The sequence below is a fragment of the Mus musculus genome, chromosome 8 (genome assembly GCF_000001635.26).
Source record: "Mus musculus strain C57BL/6J chromosome 8, GRCm38.p6 C57BL/6J".
NCBI lineage: Eukaryota > Metazoa > Chordata > Mammalia > Rodentia > Muridae > Mus > Mus musculus.
Window position 1 is genome coordinate 44,047,496 of NC_000074.6, and position 13,231 is coordinate 44,060,726.

The following is a 13,231-nucleotide window of genomic DNA, read 5'->3' on the forward strand; positions in this document are numbered from 1 at the left end:
CTTCCCACACTAATTAGACCAAGCCAGGCAGTATAGCCTATTATTTGAAATTATACATGCACACTGTCTTCTGGGACTGAATCACTTACTTCTATAGCATCAAAATTATTCTAATCTAAATTTTAAAAGGAATGTAACATTCTAATGACTGTTTTCTTTCCTTTTTGACAGATTGTCAAAATCATTAGGGGCCAATAGTATGTCTATAAGGATATAGCAATCAAGTATTATATGAATGCTTTTAACCGTGTAATTTGCTTGGTTATAAAGTTTATTTAGTCAATTAAAGAAAAAATAAAATCAATGCAATTTCCTGCATTTTGGAGACTCCTTAAATTGAATGTTTTTATTTTATGTTAGTTGAAACTCAATGAAATTTATAGATAATATATTCATGGTATAGTATGATATTAAATTTTTACTAAATAGAAATTTAAGCTGCTTTAGTAATTATTTTATAACCATAAGCTCCTAAGGAGGATGAAGCATAATAGATTCAAATCGAGGTGCTCCCCTTAGCAAGGTTAAAGATTCAGCATCTAGTATGTGAAAGTTAGGATGCAGTCCTTGTTTTAGGATGGATCTCTGGGTGTTTGCACAGTCTATGTTTTTACCTGTTTATTAGCAGAATTATGGCTCCCTGGCCCAGCTAGAAGTAGATGAAGTATTTTGTTTTATGTGTCACATAACTACTGAAGCTCCATCCTACAATGCAATGCCAGGTGGTACTTGTCAAACTTGTTTTTCATATGGACTGCAGTATCCTTTTCTATGTTGTACTTATCCAATAGAATTATGTAGCACACTCCACTTAATCCTATTGCACCTCTTCCAATATGACTTCCTTTTTTATCACTGCCCTTCAGTTGCACATACCTGTCCTGTAGCAGTGTCCAGTCCACTGCTGTGACTCCATTCAGGCCATAAGCTGAAAAGGAAGGCAGTTTGACACCTAAGACATGATGCACCTAACAAGGTTTTAATTTAATCTAAAATTAAAGTGATACCCAACAATACTCTTAAGATTATTTGATGTACTAAAAAATATATTCATCCTATGTTCTGAATAAGGTGTAACTATAAGAGAGTGTTAATGAGCAAAATGGGGCTACTTGGAAATAGTGAATATAGACTCTAGATTTTCAAGGAATCATTTCCAACACCAATCACATTTACATGTGTATAAATATATTTATGTATAGGCATATATATGTATATATCAGACATTGTGATAGTAACAGAAATTCACTTTGATTACATTTGTAGCAATGAATGGAAAGTTCAGAGTCTTCACTGAACAAGGGAGTATTTGGAGATGGGCAGTATATCAGTGGTAGTGGACTTGCCTAATATTCACGGGGTCCTGATTTTAACACATGGATTCCTCAGCCTAAGGTATCTAATTATTTTAACCTTACAGCTAATATTACTTTGCCATAAGAAGTATTTCAGCTATTTGCTATCAGAAGACTGACAAATACTCTTTAGTATATTGAAGAACGGTTAGAAAACTAGAAACACAGGTGTTAAAATAATAAAAATTCATAGCTGAGTTTCTATTCAGAATTTTATTTTCATCTGACCACAAGAAAATCAGATACGTGTATTAGCTATATGTTTAAAATATACAAAAAATATTCATAAACATTTTGATGAAAATTTATATGTTTTTTTTGAATTCCATTCAACAGAATAAAAAATAATACAAATAATGTGAAAAAATTCCAGGGATTTAGAAAGACCATGTTTTGAGTATTGTCAATGTTTGGTTTGTGTTCTACTTTTGGGTCTGTGTTATATGTGCCCGAGGCAAGAACTTGGAGAGAAAAAAACCTAAGCAGTAATAAAAGGAAAAAATAACTTTAAAGAAACTGTACTCCTTACCCAAAATAAGATAAGCTGATTTTCCTATTTCTTTCAGGTAGACCCGTTTCCCTGAGTGACCCTGGACACTAAACCTTCCCCTTTCTGAAAGGGTTCACAGAAGTGGCAGGAAACTCAGGACAATCTTCACCATCTGCTGCCAAATCAAACCCTCTACTAGTATGTATTTGACTACTGGCCTGCTCAGGACCCTTTCTTCTTTTATTTTAAATTTATTGCAGCTAAAAATATCTCCTTTTCTATGAAGCAAGTCTACATTGTAGAAGCTGACAACTGCCTTCCCTTACCACCAAGGGGACACAATTTTGACTAATGCAAATTGATATTCGCTTTTAGGAAAGGCGTTGAGTTAGTTTTCCAAGAATACTACTAGAAGATACAATAAACCAAACAAGCAAGCTTTCCTTCTACTTGGTATAACTATATAACTGTTTCTTTACGCTACATATTGCCTTCCATCTTACTACCTTCAAAAACATGTTCTATGAAAGCTAAGGCTTGCTTTGGACTGAAGAAATACTGTAGATGATAGAAGAGATGGGGGAAAAATCTGTCTCCAGTAATATTGACTATCTCTGCTTGGTCATGTCTCCGCTAAAGTTCTGAGACAGCAATTTTTCATCATTGTTTAAGACAATTGAGTTTAATTTATCATGACATGTAGAAGATTCATGATACCTCCAATTCATTTTCTAACTGAAAACAACTCTTGACAAAGAATCATTATTTCCATTTTATCATTTTAAATGAAAAAAGCATAATTTCGAATCACTCCTCTTTGTCTATTCAAGTTCAAGACAGACATTTGCTCAGTAAGCCTTATACTTTCAGGAGAACATGCCACACTAAAGTTTTACTTGTTCCTCTTGTTTGTGATATTTCTTTCATGTATCTGGGCATGTCTTATTAACACTGGTCATTTCATTCTCTCTCCCACCAACTTAGATGAACATCTATCTCACAATTTTCATTTATTGTTATTTTACTAAACGAAGTCTGGGGAGATGGCTCAGTCAATAAAGCCCCTGCTGCACAAACATTAGTACTTGAGTTTTAGCCATATAAACACTTGCATAGAGTGATCTGTAATCTCCTGAGTAGGTTAGGGCATGGACCAGGGCTTCTCTGGAGCTCACTGACCACACAGTCTAAACTATCCATTAACTTCCAACCCAATGAGAGACTGCTTTACAAAACTAGAGAGAAATCACAAATATAACACAAGGTTGAGACCTTGGTTAAATATGCATGCACATCACAACTCGAGGCTCACACATTTGCATGAACACATATCTCTGTGCGTGCGCACGCACACACACGTACAAAAATTAATTAATTAAAATGAAATAAGGGATTAGAGAGATGGTTTAGTGGCTAAGAACATTTATCCCTCTTGCAGAGGACCCAGGTATTGTTGCCAGCACCCACAAAGTGGTTCCCTACCATCTGTAACTCTCATTCCAGAGGACCCTACACTTCTTCTTTCCTATGTGGGCTTTTTTTGTGCATACAATGCACGTACATACACACACAGGCATATACTCATACACATAAAATAAAATAAAATAAAATAGATATTTTAAATAAATAAATAAATATAAATTATCAGAGAAGAATCAGACAGTTCTCCTTGATTAGAAAGAGATATTGATAGATAGATAGATAGATAGATAGATAGATAGATAGATAGATAGATAGATAAGATACAAGTATATTAAGTCTGTATGGTGGAAGAGAATAAGATTAGAGGACGAGAAATTAAGAGTTTCTGTTACATAGGAAGCAAGTCCTTATTTGACTAAGTCCTTCTATGTAAAATTTACCCATGAAATAAAACATAATTACTTATAAATTGTTTCTGCTTTACCAGCTACTTATAGGTCTCTATCTCTAAATAACTAAAATGCAATTCTATGATCAGAATGCGAAATTTCTTAATTTGTTCCTTTCTGTTAAAAGCAATCAAAAGATGGTGTTGATGCTATGTACCCCCCAGAGCTCATGTCTCTAGCTGCATATGTAGCAGAAGATGGCCTAGTCATCCATCAATGGGAGGAGAGGCCCCTTGGTCTTGCAAAGATCATATGCCCCAGGACAGGGGAATGCCAGGGCCAAGAAGTAGGGCAGAGGGAGGGTATAGGGGGTTTTGGGAATAGCATTTGAAATGTAAATGAAGAAAATATCTAATAGAAAAAGAAAGAAAATTCCAGCAAGAGAAAAATGAAGAGCCAGTGACAACTCAGCAGAGAACAGCATTTTCAGCAATTGTGTCCTTAACACAATGTCAGTGGGTCCTTTGAGGTCCAGAAGAGTCTTGATGGTTCTAGGAGCGTATCACTAACTCACTTGATGTTACAATATATTAATGTACATTTCTGTCCCAAATGCTTAATGTGTAATGTTTAGAGAGATTATTATATTCCATTAAGGGTAATTTTCTCTCATGTCAAAAGGAGCTCCATTATTCTCATAATTCTAATTTTTTTTTCTCAGTGGAATCAGGGCTAGTAGGATAAGTGGTCTAGAATTTGTCCTTTCCAGTAAAATAAAACATGATTAAGAGAAAGATGAAGTTCCTCTATTCTAAAAGGGTGAATGCTTATTCACATAAATACAATGCTGAAAGGAAATTGGAATTGAAGTTGTAACCTGCTTGCACAATTATATACTTGAATTTTGTCTAACTTGGTTCTAAGAAATGGATTATTTTGAAATAGTTATGGGCCTAAATACAAAAGGAAATAAAATAAAATATTTGCTTTTTATAGAGCCATACTTTATCACCTGCCTTCTCCCTCATCTTTGCAAAGATTTATGGAGACATATTGTAATACTTCACATAGAAAGTGTGCTTTATGCAGTGCATTAGACATTTGTGTAATAAATAAGAAACTATGTGCCTATGGTAGAGTTAAACAGTTCAGATTTAATGGAAATAGATGCCAAGGATTTTCTCTTTCTAGTCCTATGTATTGATCTGTGTTAAATACCTGAATTTACTCACTTCTTGGTCCTGAACTTCTACATGGTATCTTTCTAGAGTAGACAGGAAAAACAGAAGCAGGCTCTAGAACAGAGTGACTGGTAAAAACCCTGGAAGAATTGTGCTGGTGAGCTGAGTGAAATGAACTATGTGGACACTCCCTTGGTTGTGTGCTCCTTTGGACACATCTGCAGTGAAATGTGGACTGATACTCCTCAGTTAAGAAATACCTTCCAGAAAGATACTGTTCATGACCAGTGTGAGATCGTGGGTCCTCATGTATGTTCCTAGGGGAATGCCAGGCCAGGAAGCAGGAGTAGGTAGGTTGGTGAGCAGGGGGAGGGGGAAAGGGATAGGGGGTTTTCAGAGGGGAAACTAGGAGAGGGGTTAACATTTGACATGTAAATAAGTAAAATATCTAATGAAAAATGTTGGTTTTTTGGTTTTAAAAAAGAAATACGAATTTCCATTATTCTCCAAAGTGAGTCTATAACAATTTTTATCCAATTCTAGATACCACTAATCTGCTTTATGTAATCAGTTTGCTTCTGAAGAAATTTAAGTAAAAGAAATAAGATGTAAAAAAAGAAAATTAAAAGATGAGACTTTAGATACAGGAGTTCATTTGGGGACTAGTAAGGACTAATGACATAAATTCATTCAATACCTAAAGTGCCAGTAAATAAAAAAATAAATAAATAACTGTTCAAACAAGTTAAATAATTTCTTAGTTAGAATGTTCATGATGACCCTTTCCACCACATATATGTATGTGATCTTTTATTTGTTGTTAGTATTCGAATCATCTATGCATATATAGGAATTATATGCATATGAGGAATTTCTAACACTGGTCTGAAGGAGACAGTAGAGATGACATCAGTAAGTAGTCATGAAAGGTTTCATAAAAACAAATAGTTACTGAAAAGAGAAGCTAAGGAATAAGAAAACAGAAAGAGAAATGGGGGATGATAAAAAAGGGATTTTGAGAGAGTCTATTAGCAGAAAGAAATTAAAATGAACTACTCGTTTCCCAATGTGGTAATAAAGTAATCAGATAAACACTCCTGCATGACTTATGGAAATATCTCCTTTCTTCAGAAATATGTCATGCTCCAAAATCTACTGATATGTCTTGTGAGGATTCCCATAGCAACAAATTTCCCATTAAACCTAATTTGAGAATGCAAAATGTTCTGAATTATTATTTCTCAAGGACACAATTGGCATCATTCATAATTGTACACCCATTCCTACCACAGTATATATAGCACACAGGGAATATAATGTGCATTCAGTAATCAATATGTGTATAAGATAATTACATTTAAATAAACGTTTAAAATTGAAATCATAATTATATTTAAATTTAATAACAATACATTCTCTCAAATTCCACTTTTCCCTGGTCTTGATTAATTTGTACAAGATTCATTTATTATACTTTGAAACTTTTTATCAATGATAATTATAATTCAAATTAGTTTTAGAGAAAGGAATCATTTTTCAGTAATTATTTTTAACTCCAATCTTCTCCTTGTGATTTCATGGCAGAAAGGGCTTGAGTTTGGATTCAGAGTCCTGGAATTTTATTTGTGACTCACTACTTACTATGTTATCTTGAGCAAGCAGTTCAACTTTCCTGGGGCCTGACTAGATATAAAACAACCTAGAATTAATATCATTAGAGAAGATAATACAGTACATAAGATGATATATAATGTTAATTTCTTCCTTTCTGATAACATTTGAAAGAGTAACCACTGCCCTCGTAATTTACAGAATAAGGATGGTGCTTGTGGATTAAAGTATTTAAAAGTTTTTATTTTTGAAAATTTCATGCATATATACAATAAAATATGATTATTATACTCATCCATACTTTCCCCTCCAATAATTATCCCATATCATATCCCCTCCCAGCTTCACAGTCTTTTTTTAACAACTCATTACGCTTAGTTATTGCTACCTATATGTACATTGATGTGGGATCATTCACTGGACCATGGGAAACTCAACAGTGCCTACAGCCTCATTAACCCATATAATTCTCTTCCTCCAGCAACTATCCACTGTCAATAGCTTCTCAATATTGGGTGGAGCCTTGAAATCATTCCCCCAACTCCACTGTTCTTGGGATATTGACTGGCTCATTATTGTGTAGGTCTTGTGCAACAGCCACAGTTGCTGTGGGTTCACGATTGTTCTAGCTATTTAATGTCACACAGCTAATATTTCAGTTTTCTGTATCCTTCAGCATTCTTACCCATCCTCGGGCTTTTCCTTTTTCTTTTTTCTCTTTGGTGATATTTCCTGAGCCTTTTGGTGGGTGAGTTAATGTAGATATCCAGTTTAGGGGTAAGTGCTGTAAGAATTAGCTTTTATTTCATTTGGAATTTACTACACTTCCCCAGTCTTTGTTTGAGGACATATCATAAACATATTTTTGACTCTCTTCATTTCAATTGCTCAAGTTCTATTATGAATCTTGGTGCCTGTGAACACATATGCAGATGACCACATATGTCTTTTTTTGTCTCTCTCCATCTTAGTGCTACTAGACAAAGTCACTCAGCAAACTAACGATTACTGCTTTGGCTAGGCTTGTGGACTAGCTGGCTAGCAGGGTCACTTCTGCTCCCCTTCCCTATGTTGGGGAAATAGGCAAATATAACCATGTTTGTCCTTTCTATGTAGGTGCTGGAGATTTGAATTCAAGTTCTTATGCTTGCAGAGAAAATGTTCTTACCCAATCCATGTTTCCTGAGATTTAAGAGTTTCAAATATACTTGCATTTTGTCTGAGGGCGTGATTTCTTTACTTATTAGGCATTTATATATTAAAAGTCAATAACCAGTGGGGTTAAGTTATTGGTAGAGCTTGTCTAGCATACACAAATCTCTGGGTTCCATTCAGAGCATTATAACTGCTTTTAAACAAAGTGTGGAGCAGAGACTGAAGGAAAGGCCATCCAGAGACTGCCGCACCTGGGGCTTCATCTCATATACAGACACCAAACCCCGACTCTGTTGCAGATGCCAAGAAGTGCTTGCTGACAGGAGCCTAATATAACTGAGAGGCTCTGCCTGGGCCTGACATACAGAGGCAGATGCTCACAGCCAACCATTGGACTGAGCATGGGGACACCAATGGAGGAGTTAGAGGAAGGACTGAAGGAGCTAAAGGGGTTTGCAACCCCATAGGAAGAACAACAATATCATCCAAACAACCCCCCACCTCCAGAGCTCCCAGGGACTAAACCAACAACCAAAGGATATACATGGAACAACCCAGGGCTCCAGCAGCATATGTAGCAGAGGGTATCCTTGTTGGGCATCAGTGGGAGGAGAGGCTCTTGATCCTGTGAAGGCTCAATGCCTCAGTGTAGGGTAATGACAGGGTGGATAGGGAGCACCGTCATAGAAGAAGGGGGAGGAGGAATGGGATAAGGGGTTTTCAGAGGGGAAATTGGGAAAGGGGATAACATTTGAAATGTAAATAAATAAAATATTCAATAAAAATTAAGTACATAAATAAATAAATAAACAAATAATCATTGAACAAAACTAAGAAAAAGGTAAAAAAGAATAATGATATAAAAATTTTTTAAAAAATGAAAGATTAGAGAAGCCAGTAATGGATCAAGTGTAAAAAGTATCTTTTATTTTCTGGAAGTAACTATTGCCTCTGTTTGCTAACCTAGGCCCAGTCCTGGAAGGTTCTAGCCTCTGTACAGTCTTACCTCGGCCTAAAATGTTTTCAGCCTCTGGGAATTCTTGCTGAATAAGATCACCATTTCTAGTTCTTTCTAAACTTCAGCTGGCTAAATCAATCTAGTTGTTCTGGGTCAGACTCCTTTCCATGTTGACTGATTCAATCTGGCTTCTCTCAGCTTACCCTGAATTTCTGTGCTTGGTCTCATACTAACTTTAGCAATCTATTTTAATCTTCTATCTCCTTCTCATTCTCTGGCTCGTTCTATCTTCACCTGTGTCTAGCTTGCTCTGTCTCTGCCACCTGTCCCTGTACAACTGTGACTGTAACAGTGCTCTCTCCTTTCTCCTCCTCTCTGTACTGCTTTCTCTTAAGTAGCTTTCCTCTTCTCCCTCATCTCGGGTGAAGTGGGCATATCCTATTGTGTCATATCATGCTCTGGTTCATCACTTTGTCTGCCACTCAATTAGACATCACATTCAAATATAGGTGCTTCCTTCTAAAAACTAACTTTACCTTCATTGCTTGGGATTAAAGGTATATGGTAAGGTTGAGCCACACCAGAATTAGAAACAGATTTTTCCAGTAAACAACACAATCTCAGGGTTCACAGTGTGATCAAATACCCTGTAACAGTCAGGCTGGCAATATGGTGATAAGTAAAATAGAGAATATGCAGTATAATTACCACTTAGTTTGATATTTGTGATTCAGACATGCTTACTTTATAAACCTATTAATAATTAGAACACCGTATATTAACATTTTCTCTATACTTTCCCCATCATTCATGGTAATGAGAAACCCTCAGTAATTAGATTTCAAATGCTTTAAATAATAAGACTTAGAATTCTTCTAATATCCTATGATTAATTTTATTTCTGAGTCAGATTTGTTTGCAGTCTATTAGATGCACAGAACAGAGACTAAATTTTTCACTAATTGTCTTAGACCCTAATCTCACTGAGGTGAAAACTATAGTTTCAGAAAGCCATCATATGATAGCTATCTTCATTACTCCTTAATATGTCATTGACGATTCTGTTAATCATCCCTTGTGTTGGTACGGAATATATCTTTCAATCCAAAATTGAAATCCAGCACTTTAATGTAGTAACGTACAGTTTCTTTGATTTGCTTGAAAGGATTTGAGAAATCGAACCCTTTATACACTACCTAGAAGTGACCTTCCTCTTCATTTAAATCTCAACACAGTTTTAAAGAAGCAAGGCAGCATTTGGAATCTACATTTTACCCTTCATTAGAAAGTAGCCATTTCTTGGGGGTTATTGTCCATTAATAACTGTGATTTTCCTTAGGCAAAATATGCCTCTCCATATATACAGCAATTATTGGTTCCTCTGATAATGAAGATGATGTTAGGTCCTTGGTGTTGTCTGTCAGCTGTGCCTAATTTACAACCACCAGCCACATCAATACTCGCAGAATTTTACTCTGTGTGTCCTTTCATCCGTTTTTAAAATATGTCATTTTAGCTCAGTAAGGCCCAGCTTTGACATGTCTAATGGTGCAAACAAGTGATCATTAGATTGTTATCTGGTATATGAGGTAAGATTTAATGCTCTTTAACTTTAAATAGTTTAATTGTAATTATGTGTTCATAAACCATAATTTATATATTAAAGTCACAATATGATTTCTAATAATTTAAACAGTCTTGTTAGGATAGAATGATGTAGTTGCGATGAAGAATTAAAGAGGCTGAGTGATGGAAAAAAATCAAATTAAAAAATAGAACTCAAATTGCACACGAGAATATTCTTTCTATTATTTGAGGGGGGTGTCTAATGTTAAAAGCAATGAGTTCATCTTTGCATCTCCTTGGGCAAAGTTTAACTGGGAAGTTACTATCTTGCACAATGAGTAAAATCAATTGTGACTTATGAATTAAGCACAGACCTTTTCTTTGGTTACTAGATTTCCCATGTAATAAGTAAAGTTACAACATTTTAATTATTATCAAATATATACCAGTGACTTAATCAAGACCAAAAATAAGGGTAATGCAGTTAAATAGTAATAAAAATGAACAAAGAAGTTTTATTTTTTAAGCAGAATATCTTATTATCTAGTCATGAAATAATCCTGTAAAATGTTGCATGTGAACTTGTCCATAGTATCATAATAAAACTTATTTTTTAGTAGAACTTACTAGATATGTTGGCACTTGAGCACAACTTTATTTTATTGAAACATTAGAATTATTAACATAATTTTGATTGCAGTAGTCAAAGCTCAAAGATTATCATTAGCAAAATAACCATAGATGTATGTCTGGCATGTACCTGTAATAGGTTTATTCAATATGCAAAGATATGCCTTACTTCTTTGCTGCTAGAATTCATGTGCATCTTGTGGTGTGACCTAGATCATACCAATTTTCAGGGTTCCTATTTTCTTTCACTAGCCTTGCCTCAACAGAGACTGTGAAATTCCTACAACAGTGGTTATAATCTATTACATAGGCTAAGCAAGAAAGAAAACAAGCATCTACCTTTAGAAACACAGGGAGAGAATTATTCACCAAGGGGAAACTGACTATGGCATAGGTGATTCTGCATGTACCTTTCAGACAGTACACAGGCAGAAGTTCAGCACCATTATCATCTCCCATGGCTAATTAAACCCTTCTCTTCAAGCAGTAACTAGAAGAGAAATGGCCTCAACCAAAAACCTTAATTGCTTCTCGGTCCCAGGAAAGGTCTGAGCCAGAAGCTTAGAGATAAGGAAACTCTGCTCTTCGCTCTCATTCCTCATCAGCATGTTAAGTGATGCTTTTTTGTGTTGTTTTTGTTTTCAAAGGAGAATGGTGGTGAAAAGGGCTAGAATGCTGTGAAGAAGGAGCCAGGCTGAAGCCAGGTGTTCTGCCCACTCCGGACAAACGTGTTTGCTTTCACCACCTAGATTGAAATGGCTGAGCATCAATCATGCGTGCACTCAAATATAAATACTCAAGCATATTCCAAAGTAAAATATAAAAGGGATCTGGACCCATTCAGTGTCTCAAATTATCTGCTCCAGTGCTCCCATCCATTAATGTGGGTAATAGAGAGCTGACTGAAAAATGCTTTCTATTCAGGAATGATGAGTTAGGCTTTCCGTCTACAGAAGTGACTATCGTACTTACTGAATGTGTTGAATGCCACCATAAATCCTTGCTGAATGGAGGCACGGATAAATGGTAACTTTCTGAGGTACTGAATGACTTCGGAAAGGAGAATGAAGTAGGCCAATTATTCAAAATTGAAATCTTAAGGGGAAAAAAAAACCCCACTGACTTGTATCATTAAACAAGCAAAAGAATTTTCTAAACAGCAGTAGTCAAGCCACCCAGACTGGACTTAACTTCTAAATATTTATGAAACATTTTCTAAGAAAGCAGGATATATAGTCTATACATATAAAAATTAAAAACAGATTCTGCTTGAGAAACCACTGATAGTATACATCAAAAGGGGATCTTTATAGGGAGAGCTATAAACTAAATTTAAACATTCTGTGACCTAGAAGGCAAGGCCATTGATTACTATTTAGAATCACTGACTGTTTGGCCAAAACCTGTATTCTGGCCACATGTAGAGTGCATTTCAATATAAATGTTCTAAGGAAGAAAAATACGAGTAAAAGATAAGGTCAGACTAGAGTTTCAGTTCAGCTTGCCCTGCCTCCATCTTTCCTTCCATCACATTCTGTCCTTCTCAAGGGGAAGTTCTGCAAAGTATGGTATGGTAGCTGGTCAATACTAACACAGGTGATAGTAGTTCATCTATATCTTTAGATTGACATTTGAAAGTCAATAAAACTATGGCAGGCTAATGGCTGCGTGTGCGAGGGATGGCAAACAGGAGAGGTAGGGCAAGGACACAATCTTTGTCTCAGAGTGAGAAATAGCATCAAAGCTCCAGAAATCCCCAAAGAGGTGAAAAGACACCAGCGAAGGGCAAATACGAAGACAGGCGAAGCAAAGCAAAGAAGCACCTGAAGCCTTGCTTTAACCGGGCACTCCTTGCCAGAGAGTGGAGTCCCAGAAGCAGCTTTCAATAGAAAAGGCAGAGAGGAAAGACTTCCTTCCCACCCTTGGCACAGCAAACAGCCCTCACAACTGCAAATTTAACTGGAGGTTTTGATGAGGCAATAATTCCTCTGGAGGATTGGTCAGCAGTAGAGAGAATCCTACTTTTTCACAGTAGAGGATTAGTGGAAAGTACCATATTGGGGGAATCTATTGATAAAACCGAGCTACCTAGGGGTCTGAGATCATGGATACCTCAGTGTGTCCTGCATAAAAGGAGGTTCAGAGAGGCAATCATGAGAAGAGAAGGCCATGGGTTGGACAAATGTTGCAGAAGTCCTGGACAGAAGTGAAGAAAATCCTATTTTGTCACCCTAGAGGACTTGAAGAGGCAAGGAGTGGCTAGGTAACACACTGAGATAAAACTGAACTATCCTAGGGGTCTGAGATCAAGGAACATGTGCCTGTTTGCCCTGTTATAACCCCCGGATAAAGGATGGTTTAGAAAGCCAGAGGTGATCAGGGCATGACTTGGACAAAAGTTACAGGCATCATGATACTTGCTCATGGTGGAAAGGGCATCGGGAGAATTAGCTCTAATCTCCATGGTCTTATCA

General features: G+C 36.2%; 1 pseudogene; it reads right to left on the reverse strand.

Moving 5' to 3' along the window:
- Nucleotides 1–610: 610 nt before the first annotated feature.
- On the reverse strand, nucleotides 611–874 carry Gm19855 (annotated as a pseudogene).
- Between the last annotated feature and the right edge of the window lie 12,357 nt (nucleotides 875–13,231).